General features: G+C 43.7%; 1 non-coding gene across 1 annotated transcript; it reads left to right on the top strand.

Annotated features, from left to right (window-relative positions):
* Positions 1-3,130: 3,130 nt before the first annotated feature.
* trnas-aga (transfer RNA serine (anticodon AGA)) lies at positions 3,131-3,212 on the top strand. Its single transcript has one exon. It is a non-coding gene; the product is annotated as a tRNA-Ser (tRNA).
* Positions 3,213-11,265: the final 8,053 nt, after the last annotated feature.

The raw sequence follows: 11,265 nt of genomic DNA, 5'->3' as shown, positions 1-11,265 counted from the left end.
ATCGAGTTTTACATATGTTCTCACAGTAGTTACAACACAAGGAATTAACCAGTGCTACAGACGGTCCAAGCCCCTGAATCAGAAACACTCAATGCCCTACATACAACTACAAGAACATCTGCCCGTGGCGTATACGGGCTGGCTGAAGTTCATGATTGCAGCTCGCTAGTTGTCCGACTGTTTCTCCGATATAGTGTTTCGTGCAGTCCCTACGTGGAATCTTGACAACCACATTTGTCCTGCACAAGATGGGCATTGGATATTGTTTTCTGGTGAGCTTTCCCTCAGCGAGGTTTTGGTTTATGTGCTGTCGTAAATCCGTGTGTTCAGAGGAGTCTGGCTATCAGTTTCCAGAAATTTATTTTATTAAAGTGAAGCATGGTGTTTCAATTGCTTTATGGCATATCCTAGTTGACGAATTAGTGTGCCAGACATCTGGGAATGCAGTTGTGGGATACATATTCTTGGCAAAGAATTTGTGTGGCCGTCACTAATTGCCACGGCCAGCTGTCCCGAGTAGCTATACGTACAGACAGAGAGCATCCTCGAGAGCAGCACAACAGTAATAGAACATGGCAATCAGAAGGCAGCCAGAGATTTTCTAGAAGCAGGGCACCCATCCATGGATTCCATCAATAAACACATTGATCAGGATCCAATCTGCAACACCAACAACTGGACCCAGCGGCACTGAAACTAAATCAATTCCAACCACCACAGGACAGTCGGCTTCACAACAGGCTCTGCAACCCTGAGGATTGTACCTAGAACTGTGAGGATCCCACTTCCCAGCACCGCAAAACATTCCAACAACATCTCCATGAAGCACACGAGCTTCGCATCTTTCTACTCCAAAGCACTCCGATTTTTCACAGCAGAGAATTGTACACTGAACTCCCGCGTGCAAGGTGAGGATGCCAAACCCAACACGATCAATAATGGCAGTGAGAGCGAGGGCAACAATTTCCATTGTCATATGGACAGCCACCAACACTCTTTTTGAAAGGTACCTTTAAATATGAAAGTCTGTGCAGCAGTATAATCGGGGAACCAAGTAGCCTGCACTGGGTATTCATATTTCAGACAATTTCCTTTGTTCACCGTTTTCACTGAAAGTGAATGGATATTACTATTTCATTGCTGATATGAAACCAGATTCTGCATTGTATCTGCTCGTCGTTTTTGTTGTTGCAGTGGCGAAAAGGTTGGCAACCGCGATGAGAAATGTTTTTTTGTATTTCTCTCATTTCCTTCATGACTGTCCTGGTGAAGGGGACTGGTGATTGGTCCTCTCGATCAGATGGAAACATCAGCGCATTGTTGACCTAATTTCATCACGAGTGCAATTGGTAAACTTCATTGCTGTTCCGTTTTGTTTTATGTTTGTTGAGCACTTCCTGTGACTTGGCAATGCACTAATTCTCCAGTATGTCCTGAATTGCCTCGCTGCCGTTTCTCTGAGCAGTTCATGACATAATCGGCTTGCACTGCAGCAAAGGCAGCATGCATGCTTCGGTGTGTCTTCTGTTCCACATGAAGAGCTGTCAGTTTCTGGATTCGTTGGAGAGCTGAGGGGGGTAACATTATCCGTGCGGTATTATTCTTCACCCAAACCCTTTGATGGCAAAGTTGGGAAGGTGCTAAACGAATGGTCATTGGCAGCAAAAGTCCGGAAAGACCCTCATCGCTGGGTCAACTCGTCCCATCCACCCTCCAGAAATATAGGCAAACACGCTGACTGCGTAGCAAACAGAGTGCATTCTTTTGCAAATGGTCCATTAAAACTGGTGTCAGCTGCGGGAGCACATCAAAGATTCCGAGCATGGAAATAGACCCTACAATCGAACCTGTCCCTGCTGAACAGATAACCGAAATTAATTGAACCATATTTGCCAAAATGTGTTCCGTATCTCTCCGAACGCTTCCTGTGTATATACCCATTCGAATGCCGTTGAATTTGCCTTAAATGTGTCAAATCATTCTGCACACACAAAAATGTCTGAGTGAACTCGCTGAGTTTCTGCATGACACCATGACCAAACTTTTGGACAAAGTTGGAAACTGCGACTAGAATAGATGGCTCTCTGATTAGCCGCAATGCACAATGGGTGGAATGGCCTTTTCCCACTTTGTAAATCTTAGAAGACAAGTAGAAAATAATCTGCTACGAAAATGTTCAGAAAGGGTGTTTTATTTACACCAAATACGATCGTATCGATCGCCTTGTCTTGTTATTTACTTGTGAGGATTCTGTGCTCTCAGCACCGTGGCCCAGATCGTGGAATGGTTTTATTGTTCAGCAAACATATCGGTGTACCAGTAATTCTGCCGATTTTCTGATGCGAGCAAGTCATTGTTTTTTCCCCAAAACATTATGAAGGCTGCAAATCTGAGCCAAAAACGAAAATTGTTTGCGGAACTCAGCAAGACTGGCAACAGAAACGTCGATTCTCCTGCTCCTCGGATGCTGCCTGATCTGCTGTGCTTTTCCAGCATCACTCTGATCTAAAATCTGGTTTCCAGCATCAGCAGTGCTCACTTTTGACGAGTTACTTCGGTGTCTCTGGTTCCCAATTCAAGAACTCCATCTCTCGCGATTTCATGTCTGTACATCCATGCTGAGGAGTTGAGAAGTGAAGGAAAGTAACTCACCCCATCCATCTCTGGGGGAATGAGGGACTGAAAGTGAATCGTATCACATTGAAGTATATCTAGATGCGACTTAATCTCTATATTTTATTGGGAACCATTTCTTTCATTGTAACCATCAGGAAAGACCCTTTCGTTTGCCACAAAAAGAAATGAATATGTCACTAACCTTTGTTTGCTTCAGGTCCAAAAATACTCAGATCAATAGCTCCCTTGCTGACCTCTGCTGGTCATGTTCGCAAAGAAGTCTAGCAAATTGCCAAGTGTGATTTTCCTGTTAATAAATAATTTTGACTCAGTTTGGCTGCAAATATCTTTTTCTACCTTTGTGCTTTTCTTTTTTTTTACATTGGTGTCTCGCACCTTACAAATGACAGCAAAGGTATGAAAGGAGATGGAAACATTTCCCGCATCAAGTCAGCGACAGCTTTCAATGAGATCACGGCTGATTTGGTCAATGCTCAGGGCTGCTGAGCTGTCTGTAGTCATGGCCGAGTGGTTAAGGCGATGGATTAGAAATTCTTTGGGGTTTCCCCACGTAGGTTCGAATCCTACTGACTACGTTATGAATGCTTTCCTGCTGGAACAATTTTTGCTCAAAAATAAGAAAACCTATTTTGCAAACCAGTCCGGTAATTTGATTAGACTTGGGAAACTCGAGTTCTTCATCAGAAATGTTCCATATTTAAAGCGTTATCTCTATTTCTCTTTCCAGATACACTGCTCGACACATCGGGTTTCTGCAGTTGTTATTGAACGTCCTGAGCAGAAGTGCTGCTTTTCATCAGATTCCTTTAATCCCTGTCCACTGTTCTCTGACTCGGGTCAGTGGCAACACTTCCTCCTGCTCGTCAAAGTGCTCATTCCCCACCGCTCCCTCTCCGGTCATTACAAACAACCGCAGGAAATCGCCACTTAACCATCTTTGTTCCAAAGTGAAACTCATCAGCCTCGGGAATCTCTCCACCAAATGGGATTCTTATCCATGGTCATGGTGCAAGCCAGAGGATTGTGAAGAGATACTGTGAAAATATTGTCAGTTGGCAGTTGGAACAATGTTTAGGAAGCAAACCATATAATTTAGACTCCAGCTTTGTAAATCTTGATAAACTCTTTGGGAAATGGAATCAGAGGAGAATGAAGAAGTGTGAACTGTACGACCGAGTAGAGGACGGGACATTGACTCTGATGTTGTCGGGACAGGAACTGATCTGAGACATTGAAAGAATTCTCGTTCCCGTACGTGAGGAATACAAACTTCATCTGGACTCTGGGACAATGAAAAACTCTGGAACACTCAAGACAATGATGTGTTTCTGTTCGCCGAGCTGGAAGTTTTTGTTGGAAACGTTTCGTCCCCTGTCTAGGTGGCATCCTCAGTGCTTGGGAGCCTCCTGTGAAGCGCTTCTGTGGTGTTTCCTGCGGCATTTATAGTGGCCTGTCCTTGCCGCTTCCTGTTGTCAGTTTCAGCTCTCCGCTGCAGTGGCTTGTATATTGGGTCCAAGTCGATGTGTTTGTTGATGGAGTTTGTGGATGAGTGCCATGCTTCTGGGAATTCCCTGGCTGTTCTTTGTTTGGCTTGCCCTATAATAGTAGTGTTGTCCCACTCGAATTCATGTTGCTTGTCGTCTGTGTGTGTGGCGACTACGCATAGTTGGTCGCTTCGTTTCGTGGCGAGTTAATGTTCCTGGATGCGGATCGTTAGCTGTCTTCCTGTTTGTCCTATATAGTGTTTGTGCAGTCCTTGCATGGGATTTTGGAAACTCCATTAGTTTTGCTCATGTTGGGTATCGCGTCCTTAGTTCTGGTAAGCTGTTGTCTGAGTGTGGCTGTTGGTTTGTGTGCTGTTAAGAGTCCTAGTGGTCGCAGTAGTCTGGCTGTCAGTTCGGAGATGTTCTTGATGTGTGGTAGTGTGGCTAGTCCTTTGGGTTGTGGCATGTCCTCATTCCGTGGTCTATCCCTTAGGCATCTGTTGATAAAATTGCGAGGATATCCGTTTTCGGCGAATACCTTGTATCGGTGTTCCTCTTCCTCTTTTTGCAGTTCTGGTGTGCTGCAGTGTGTTGTGCCCCTTTTGAATAGTGTCTTGATGCAACTTCGTTTGTGTATGTTGGGGTGGTTGCTCTCATAATTCAGGACTTGGTCTGTGTGTGTGGCTTTCCTGTGTACCTTTGTGGCGAATTCTCCGTTAGGTATTCTCTGTACCATCACGTCTAGGAATGGGAGTTGGTTGTCCTTTTCTTCCTCTCTGGTGAATCGGATTCCTGTGAGTGTGGAGTTGATGATCCTGTGTGGTTTCTCTATTTCCGTGTTTTTAATTATTACAAAGGTGTCATCCACGTATCTGAACCAGTGTTTGGGTTGAATTTGCGGTAAGACTGCTCTAACCTTTGCATTACTGCTTCTGCTATGAGTCCCGAGATTGGTGAGCCCATGGGTGTTCCGTTGATTTGTTCGTATATCTGGTTGTTGAATGTGAAGTGTGTTGTGAGGCACAAGTCCCAAGATTTAGGAAGATGAGGTAAGATTTAGGAAAGGTAGAATGGGGTAGGAAACTGCAGGGGGTGAGCACATTAAAATGTGGAGCTTATTCAAGGAAAAGCTCCTGTGTGTCCTAGATAAGTATGTACCTGTCAGGCAGCGAGGAAGATATAGAACGAGTGAGCCGTGGTTTACAAAGGAAGTGGAAGCCCTGGTCAAGAAGAACAAGAAGTCTTATGTCAGGACAAAATGTGAAAACTCAGTTAGAGCGCTTGAGGGTTCCAACGATATCAGGAAAGATCGAAACAGAGCTGAGAAGAGCCAGGAGGAGACATGTGAATTTGTTGGCAGATAGGATCAGGGTTAACCCTAAGGTTTTCCATAGGTATGTCAGGATTAAAAGAATGACGAGAGTTAAATTTGGGACAATCAAGGATAATAATGGGAAGTTGTGTGTGGAGTCAGAGGAGATAGGGGAAGCACTACATAAATATTTTTCGACAGTGTTCGCTATAGAAAATGAAAATGTTGGCGAGGAAGATACTGAGATACTTGCTTCCAGAGTACTAGAGATTGAGGTTCACAAGGATTAGGTGATAGAAATACTGCAGAGTGTGATAACAGACAAGTCCCCTGGGCCGGATGGGATCTGTCCTAGGATCCTCTGGGAAGCAAGGGAAGAGATTGATGAGCCTTTGGCATCGATCGTCAAATCATCGTTGTCTACAGGAATAGTTCCTGTGGAATGGAATATAGCATATGTTGTTGCCGTGTTCAAAAAGTGTCGTAGAGACAACCCTGGTAATTACAGACCAGTGAGTCTCACTGCAGTTGTTGGTAATGTGTTGGAAAAGGTTATTATAGGTAGGATTTATGACCATCTAGAAAAGAATAATCTGATCAGGGACAGTCAGCACGGTTTTGTGATGGGTATGCCTTGCCTAATGAATCTTATTGACTTTTTTGACAAAGTGACCAAACAGGGAGATGACAGTAAACCGGTTGATGTGGTGTATATGGGTTTCAGAAAGTTGTTCGATAAGGTTCCCCACAATGGAATGGAATTGTGGGAGAGATTGCAGCTTTGATCAGTAATTGGCTTGCCAATAGAAAACAGTGTTGTAGTTGATGGAACATGTTCTTCTTGGTGTCCAGGTACTGGCCGCGTACTACAAGGGTTGGTATTAGGTCCACTGCTGTTACATGAGATCTAACCTTGCCAATCAGTCTCCCATGGGGAACATTGTTGAACGCCTTACTGAAGTCCATATAGATCACATTTACTGCTCTGCCCTCATCAATCTTCTTTGTTACTTCTTCAAAAAACTCAATCAAATTTGTGAGACATGATTTCCCACGCACAAAGCCATGTTAACTGTCCCGAATCAGTCCTTGTCTTTCCAAATACATGTACATTCTGTTCCTCAGGATTCCCTCCAACAATTGGAGTATTCTTGGCAGATGCAGTTTCATGTCGGGAATGCGAGGTCATATACTTTGTTGGGAAGAATCAAAAGACACGCTACTATTAAAATCGATAGAAACGCAAAAGATGTGCAGTGCAGAGGAGTCTCAGTGTTCTTGTACATGAAACGAACAAAGGTTAATCACAAATTTATTTCTTGCTGGCAAAAGAAAGCTTTTTCTGATGCTCACAATTAAAGAGATGGTTTCCAAGAAAATAGGAAAATTAAGTCACCAGTAGAGTAAGCAATTACCAAGATATCCCTCGTGATGTTTTATGGGACATGTGGGATGTTTTTGATTATGGTTCTCCAAACGTTTTTACAATGGAACCGAGAGTTTTAGATGGGAAGTTAAGATCACGCATGACTATTGCCATTTTTGTCACTCACACACAATATTTTTTCCTTGTACGATTTATTTCGCTTTGTGGTTACTGCGAGTGGGCTTGTAAACTACACATGCTTGTGAGTTCATTCCTCACTGTTCCTCAACTCCAGCCAAACAGACTTTACATCCTTATTTCCTGAATCAAGGTAATCTATAACCATTGCAGAGATGTCATTAAAACTTCAATATTTCACAGGCCTCTGTATATCATCTTACAATATTAATTGATCCTTTACTGTACTGCAGTTGCGCATAAGAAGAGAAAAATAGCATCGAGAATGGTGGACCTCCGCTTCACACACGTGTCCTTGAAGCGAAAATGCAGATTACTGCCCATAATACGATCGTGGAAGCATGTGCCAAACCCTCAGGAAACATAGAATAAGTGCAGTGCCACAGGGCATGTCAGGGACAGCAACAGAAAGACAACAGGAATGCTGCTATGAGCTCCTATTTTGGATATATTTATCAATGAGCAATAGAGTGTTACATGTGTTCCATCAGGAGTTACCTCACACAAGGAAGTAACCAGTGCTGCAGACGGTCATATCATCCGAGTTCCAAGCCCTGGAATCAGAGACATTCAATATTCTGTGCATAACTGCAAGGAACAGCTGTCCGAGGCGTTTACAGTCCAGATGAAATTATGAATGCAGCTCTCTAGTTGTCAGCCTCTTTCTCCTATGTCGTGTTTCGTGCAGTCCCTGCGTGGAATCTCGTCAACCACGTTTGACCTGCACATTATGCATATTGGGCCTTGTTTTCTCGTGAGTTGTTGTCTGAGTGAGGCTCTCGGTTTCTGAGCTGTCATAAGTCCGAGTGTTCGGAGGAGTCTGGATATCGTTTTCCAGAATTTGTTTTTAATACAGGGAAGCATGATTTAATAATTACCTCAAAGCATATCCTCGTTGCGAACTTTGTGTGCCATGCATCTGCGAATGAAGGTGTGTGGATATTGGTTCTTGGCAAAGAATTTGTGTGGGCGTCAGTCCAGCAGTCCCTAGTAGCAATACGTACAAACGGCAAGGGCCACACATTCGACTAGAATAGCACAACAATAATAGGACAGGGCAAGCAGAAGACAGCCAGACAATTCCTGGAAGCAGGGCACTCATCCACGGATTCCATCCGTTGGACCCAATCTGCAATCCCAACAAACGGATGCAGCGGGAGTGAAACCAAATGAATTCGGACCAAAACATGAGAGCGGCGTTTCACAGGAACCTCTGCAGCGCTGATAATGTCACCCAGACAGGCGAGGAAAAGTCTGCAAACCATCTTCCTCGAGTCACCGAACTTTTCAACAAGAAATCCAGAAGCATCCGAACTTCACATCTTTCTGCTCCAAAACACTCCGCTTTTCCACAACAGAGAATTGCACACTCAACGACCGCGTGTAAGATGAGAATACCAGCCCCTACACTACCAAGGGCGGCAGTAAGAGCGAGGGGAAACAGCTGCCACTGTCATTCCACAGCTACAAACGCTCTTTTTGAAAGGTACATTTTCGTATGAATGTCAGGGCAGCAGTAGAATATGGGAACTAAACAGCCTGCGCTGTGTTTTCATATTCTGGACAATCTGAGTTGTTCACAGTTTTCCCTGAAAGTGAGTGGACGTCGTTATTTCACCGCTGTTGTGAAGCCAGATCCTGCACTAAATCTGCTCCCTCGTTTTTTGTTGTTGTGGCTAAAAGTTGGGCAATCGCAACGTAAAACTTTGTTATATTTCTCTCATTTCCTTCATTACTGTTCTGGTGAGGGAGGATGGAGGTTGGCTCGCTCGATCAGATGGAGGCACCAGCGCATTGTTGAGCTAATTTAATCGAGAATATAATTGGTAATATTCACTTTGCATGGTACATTTTTCTGTTATGTTTTATGTTACTTGAGCACTTTCTGTTACTTGGCAATGCACTAAATCTCCAGAATGTCGGGAAGCTCCGTTTAGAATTGCTTCGGTGCTATTTGTGTGAGCAGTTCTTGACACACACGTCTCGCACTGCCTCACAGACAGAAGTAATGAGTTTGTGTGTCTGATAATTACTCTGCCTTTTGAGTTTTGCACCTGGTCCACGTTAAGAGCTGTCAGTTTTTGGATTCACTGGAGAGTTGATGGGACAACACGATTTGTGAGGTTTTTTTAGTCAACGAAATTATTTGATGGAGAACTTGGGAATGTGTCAAGGAGAATGGTCATTGTCTGTAAATGTCTGGAAAACATTCCTCTCTGTGTCATTTCAAAACATTACGCCTCAAGAAAAATAAAATTCAAACACGCTGACTTAGTAACAAACAGCATGCGTTTTTGCAAGTGGTCTATTGAAACTGTTGTCAGGTACTGGAGTGTCACAGAATTGCCGAGCACAGAAGCAAACCTTCCTATCCAACTTGCACCTACTGAACAGATGACCGTAACTAATCTAAACATATTTTTCAATATTTGTCCCTTATCTCTCCGAACACTTCCTTTCTGTATACCCATTTAGATGCCTTTGAAGTGTTGTGAGTGCACCAAACTCTACCACTAAATGTGGCAATTTATTCCACACGCACAAAAATGTCTGTATTAAATCAAGTGTCGCTCACATCCCTTTCAAATTGTACTGCTCTCACATTAAAACTATGCTATCTCACTTTAAACTCGCGTGACTTCTGAAAAAAGTGCAGATTGACTATGTTCTCTGCTCGTCTACGTCATGATTTTGTAAACTTTTCCAAGGACATCCCTCAGGCCTGAAGCTCCAGGGAAAACTGTCGAAGAATATTCCGCTTCTCACTAATGCCCACACCGTGCAAACCTTTCAAATCGTTGTAAATATTATTTTTAATTATGCGGAGGTATTCATAGAAAGTGCCAGGGGAAATTGCCTGAACTGAGGCGATGCTGAAACATTAGTCTTGACAGGTTTGGCGCTTAGTTATCGTCAGGGAGCGTCGCTGAGTAGTTTAATGCAGGTAAAAAACAATGAATACAGATGCTGGAGACCAGATTCAGGATGAGTGGTTTTGAAGAGCGCAGCAGTTCAGGCAGCATCCGAGGAGCAGTGAAATCGACGTTTCGGGTGAAACCCTGTATTCCTGATGAAGGGCTTTTGCCTGAAACGTCGATTTTACTGCTCCTCGGATGCTGCCTGAACTGCTGTGCTCTTCCAGCACCACTAATCCAGAGAGGTTTCATGCGCTGGGTTTAGGGTCCAGTCTCTGTTGCGTCGTGGGTTTGAAACCCAACTTTGCAATAGAACAACAGCAGGCAGCTTTTTATGAATGAACTACACAGGTCCTGATATTATTTTATGGGTGTATTTGTTACTCCTCGGGTCTCTCACCCTCTCTGCGATAAACACGGGTACATGAGCAACTGATTCTTAAAATAATGAGAACTACTGCTGTCCACATCCTCTCGAGCACTGTGCGTTTGGATGTGTACACGCACAATTTTGCTGCCAGTTGCTGTGTCTCAAATGGTCAGAGCATTTGGCTGAAATGTTGGTTCTCCTAGCCCAAAAAGAGCACAGAGCTATACATCTCTATGACTCTATGACTCTAAGTATTGAGACCGACCATGTACTGACATACAACCTCGAGAACTCATCCATGATTGACCCTGAGTCCGCAGTGAGTGAAACGGTCACGTGCAGCAGAATGTGATCCCACTCTCTACAAGCCCCCGCTGCCAACAGAAAGGGGCTACTGCCGTTTCAATCAGCGGCTTCCTGCCCAGACCTGGGACACAGCTCATGGAAACTCCTTCCTCAGGAACGGCTGTTACCGTGTGAAAGGGTAAAAATTCTAGTTCAAATTGGAAATGGCTTCAGAAGGTTGTTCCTGTTTTTAAAAAAAATTATAATCAGAATTCCTGTCTCGAATATTAGAAGTGGTAAATTTTGTAGGCAGGTAGAACAAAGAAAGTGTTGATTGTGATGACTCTGTCTCTTCAGCAGATTGGATTCCCTATACTCTAATCAGAAATGATTTGATTTCCTGAGGTATTTTCCCGATTGATTTGCAGTCTGCCAGATTGTCTGGGAATCACTTCGGCGACCTAAGGATCAGGGTCAAAATATGAAAATATTAACAGAGAATCGTAAATCCTGGGGCAAGGCCTAAATGGATTGTAATCGTTTGAAGGAATAAATCTGAGAATTGAAAGACTTTAATAATGTTACTTGCAATGGGGAGGAATGAACAAGATTTTTGAAAATTGCCGTGTCAGCAGAATTCAACTCAGTATGAAATGATAAATTAACCAACACCAGTCCTGTCCTGGCTCGCTCAGTCG

Source organism: Chiloscyllium plagiosum, unplaced genomic scaffold (assembly GCF_037043375.1).
Source record: "Chiloscyllium plagiosum isolate Xiang-an unplaced genomic scaffold, Cpla_swu_hap1 HiC_scaffold_13, whole genome shotgun sequence".
In the NCBI taxonomy this organism is placed as follows: Eukaryota; Metazoa; Chordata; class Chondrichthyes; order Orectolobiformes; family Hemiscylliidae; genus Chiloscyllium; species Chiloscyllium plagiosum.
This window is presented reverse-complemented; position numbering and strand designations above follow the sequence as displayed.